The following is a 4,451-nucleotide window of genomic DNA, read 5'->3' as shown; positions in this document are numbered from 1 at the left end:
CTGCCACCCCTCCGCGATTGGCCGGCCAGCTGCCGGACCAACCGCCGCTCGTGGCAAGATTGCGCGCGCGGCCCAACCTCCAATCAGTCACCAGCCGGCGCGAGGCGGGCGGGGGCGCTCTCACGGGTAGGCAGGCGCGCACGCGCGCGCGAAATCGACCCATAAAAACGGGCGGGGCTCCCGCAGCGGCTCCTTGTATTTCAGGGGGAGGGCGACATGAGGCGCGAGGGTGGTGGTGCTCGTTCGCGAGGCAAAGCTGAAGAGGGAGGTGGTGGCGTGTGTGTGGGAGGGTGGTGGGGAGGTTGTTTGAGTAGGACGCAGGGTCGTTTGCCCCAATCTTTCCTTCAGACTTCGGTTATTAAGCGAGGGGTTGTTTTCCCCCCTTAAGGGAAAAGGCTACATTCGTCTCTTTAACAATTGCCAATACTGCTTTAATAAAGGAGGATACTGTATTTGTAGCCCAGAGCTGAAATTGGGGACTCTTGGTGCTGCTATCCGAGCTTAGTTTATTTATTTTATTTATTTACTTATTTATTTGTTTTGTCACATAGGTATTGGTGGTATGCAAAGATATAATATTTATATACATGGTACTAGTAAAAGAAGCATTAGGACAGGGGATGGAAGGCACTCTGGTGCACTTATGCAGATGTTTCCTTACCCAAACTAGGAAATTCGCTAGCTCTGATGGTGTTACCTAGTTTGGGTAAGGCAGTGTTTCTCAAATAGATGCGGGTGTGTGTGTATATGTGTGTGTGTGTGACCCCGGGGAACGTGCTTTTTTTGCCACAGGGAGTTGGGGGGAGGGTTGCACTGAACAATAGCACACAGCAGAGGAAGGGGATATGAACTGCATATAACAAACCCTTAAGAGAAAAATATTTAATCGGGATGAAAAGAAAGGAGGAGAGAGACTGAGAGACAAATGTAAGCCTCCTGAAAGCTAAGAAGAGGAGATATGATGAAACATGTAGCACTTGGCTTCACTGTGACTATGGTGGGAGATGACTGGTATGTTTACTGTGTCTAAAAATGTTAGCAACAGACAGCATGAAGCCAAATAAATTAAGGCGTCATTTAAACAAAGTCATGCTGATAAGCCACTTGAGTTTTTCCAGTGAAAACTTGCTGAATATTGCAAACACTTGTCTTGGGGGAGAGTTGGGATGTGTGTCCAAAATGTTACTTCTTCCTGGGTCTGTCTCTCTCTCTCTCTCTCTCTCTCTGTGTAACAGAAAATAATTGAGAAACACTGGTAAGGAAATGTCTGCAAGGAAACTACCCAGCTCAAGAGACTATCAGGGACACCCCCCCATGCCCCCAGTACTGCTTTCTTTCGGTTTTTCTCTGCTATGGCTCTTTGGTTTGTGTGAGGTGCTGCTTGAACAGATCATCAAAGCAAAAAGGGGAAAAATAACTTTAGTTCTCCTGAATTTAACAAACTGAGGGGAATGGGGACATCAATAGATATAGGAATGCAGGCTGGTTGATGCTTGGGGAAATCATGGATAATGTGACAGCATGCCTTCTGCAATGAATTTCAAATTCTTAGTCTTGTCCCTCCCCGGATACTGGTAGATTGCAAGCATACTAGGGGAAGGCCACAGTATTGTTGTTTTTTTAAATAACTGGCCTATGCAGACAAAGTAGAAGAACTGTAAAAAAAAAAAAGTCACTTAGTCTGCTCAGGTCAGCTGCCGAGATACCAGGCAAAGTAAGAGTAAGTTTTGACATAAGTCACACTACAATGTTCAGGCAAAACAGGAGTGATATTGAATTCACTCTGGGCTTTACTCCTCAGGCTTCCAGGTCAGATTTTAAATAGGAATTTGTGGCACTGTAAATGTAAAGATGCCCTATATGGTGCAGATTATGTGGCATGTGTATTCCTTGTTCAAGCCCAAGTCCAGTTAATTTTTGTTTTATTAATAGAGATGGCGTGAGGTTTATCATTTTACGGAGTTATGATTGTGCCCAAATTTGAGAACTAGAATTATGCCACACTTCAGAGCCAATACTTGTGTATGGGAAATTGGAGTACTGTACATTGTACGTGTGTAGTCAGTATTGATAATATTTGGGAAATCTATATACAGTATAAGTATGTTGCTCTTCCCAGTGATATATAGATTAGCTAGACATAAAAAGGTTTTCCCTTTTGATTTGAACAAATGACTGAAGACTAACATGCTGAACCAAACTCTGTTATGGCTTAGTATGACAGTTGAACAAAATAAACCATAGTTACAAAATGTGTACCAGGCTGATTTTGTATCAACTCAGTGTCTTGCAGTACATAGCACTGAAACCCTTACATATCAAAAGTGTCCAAAATTCTTTTAACATTCTAGGGAATGTAGAGCAATGAGCAGGAGTCACCTAGGTGAGCAGGACAGCTATATAAATTTGTTTACTAAATTAATAACTTGTGTTGATTCATAGACCTACATTCAGTTATTCATGGCTTGATTATGACCTGTGTGGATTACTGTAAAATGCTCTGCAGGACATTATTCCTGAAGAATGTCTGGAAGCTTAAACTGGTACAAAATTCAGTAGCACAGAAAGTAATGTGTGCATCTAGATCAACACACATTATTGTCCTACTTCCCAAACTAACAGTTTGCTTCTAAGTATGACTGATGAACTATAAAGATTTACTATAAAGATTTACTATTTAAATGAACTATAAAGATTTACATGGCGTAGAGCTGGATTATTTGAGAGACTGCTAATGCGATGGGTACATATGATTTCACAATCAGCATGTAGCTTCCAGATACATCAAGAAGGCCAAGTTGTAGGTCCTATCCACAAAGCAGTGCTATCCGACAGGATGCAAGAGGAGAGCTTTTCTGCTGTGGCACCTGTTCTGTCCCAGCAATGAGCCCCCCAAGAAATAGGTCCACTCCACACACACGGATTTGACAAGATTTAAGCATATAATTCTGATAGTTTAGTAGCAAATAGGTTTAACATTTAAAATGCATCAGCAAAAGCAAGAAATAAGTCTGTTCGTTTTCAGCTGTTCCTTAGAGTCTCAAACAGAAAGCCAAAAGCTCCCAAATAGTTCTCTTTGATTCAATGTCTAATTAACATGACTCACTGTTAGTTGGAAGGAAGGCTGAAAAACCAAGATTTCACCATCTTATTTTGTAATTCACATAAATAGTTCAAAAGCTAGATCCGACCATCTATCACAATCAAAAGTTGACTTTCGCACTGGCTCATCACGAAGCTCACCCTTATATAGCCAAAAGGCGTGGCCAAGTGTTGTAGAGATCCATTCACGCAGAGACCTCCTCCTGTTCAGCCCCTCATGTCTTCTGACATTCTGCACACCCTGGCATCAAGAAGAGGCCCTTCCTCTTCTGAATCACTCACGGGCATTTCTGAAGGTGCAACAGGCCCTGGTTGGCTTTCAGCCTCTGACCCCACATCCTCTCCGATCTCCTCGCTATCAGACTCGGGTGCCAAATAAACTGGCCTAGGATACCAACCCACACCCGTCTCTCGATCCTCAGAATCCATGATCAGTTGTGCAGGATGCAGACAGGCCACAAGAGCTCCCACCTTTTGGACCATCCTTTGCACTGAGATCAGATTGGGTCCAACCTTGCTGGCCTTCTGGAAAGGCCTGAAAACGTAGTTCTGCCATCCGGCCTGGAAATCTGGCAACATGGAGTTGAAGCTTGTGAAATGGCTGTGTTGCTAGGGAAATTAATTCCTTCTCTTGTGGATTACAAGATAGCTCCACATTTGGAAGACAGCACAGCATTCCCAAAGCAGCACAGGAGTCAGGGAGGCAACTGTAGCAAATATTCAGTGAAGAGGGTGGGTTGAAACAAAGCAAAACAGTAGAGTGTTTCTGCTTTGGCCATGGGACTGGGTGCAAAAATTAAAAGGTGGTTGTGGGCAACTAACTTGGGAGAGAAGGTAGCTGAGCAAAGGAATGTTTTCTGAGACTCCATGGGTACTGTTGCTTGGGGCCATGCTTTGAGGAGCCACATGTAGGAAGCTGGAGATGTTGAAGTGCCTGGAGTAACGTAGTGATAAAAGGAGAGAGCAAAGAGATTCTGGTTATGGCAGTTGCGTGTAAAACATGAAAGGTTGATATGGGGAACTGAGATAGAAGGCATCTGGGTGAATGGATACTTATTGATGTATGTTGGGGTGCAGTGGTTGGTTGCTACCAGTTCACCCCAGATCTGGAGAACCAGTAGTGACAGCAGCGGGAGGCTCCGTCTACCCACCTAGACATAATAAAAAATGCTCTCTGCGTGTGCAACAAGTTCTGAGCATGCACAGAAACATTGCACACAGTCATTCCTGAACCGGTAGCAAAGATAAGTGAAACCCACCACTCCTGGGGTGGCTTGATACTTAAAGGGGTGGGTGAGGCAACCCAGGGTGGTATGGTTCTGGGGTTGCTTGTTGCATCAAAAGGCAGG

Source organism: Erythrolamprus reginae, chromosome 3 (assembly GCF_031021105.1).
Source record: "Erythrolamprus reginae isolate rEryReg1 chromosome 3, rEryReg1.hap1, whole genome shotgun sequence".
Taxonomy (NCBI): Eukaryota; Metazoa; Chordata; class Lepidosauria; order Squamata; family Dipsadidae; genus Erythrolamprus; species Erythrolamprus reginae.
This window is presented reverse-complemented; position numbering follows the sequence as displayed.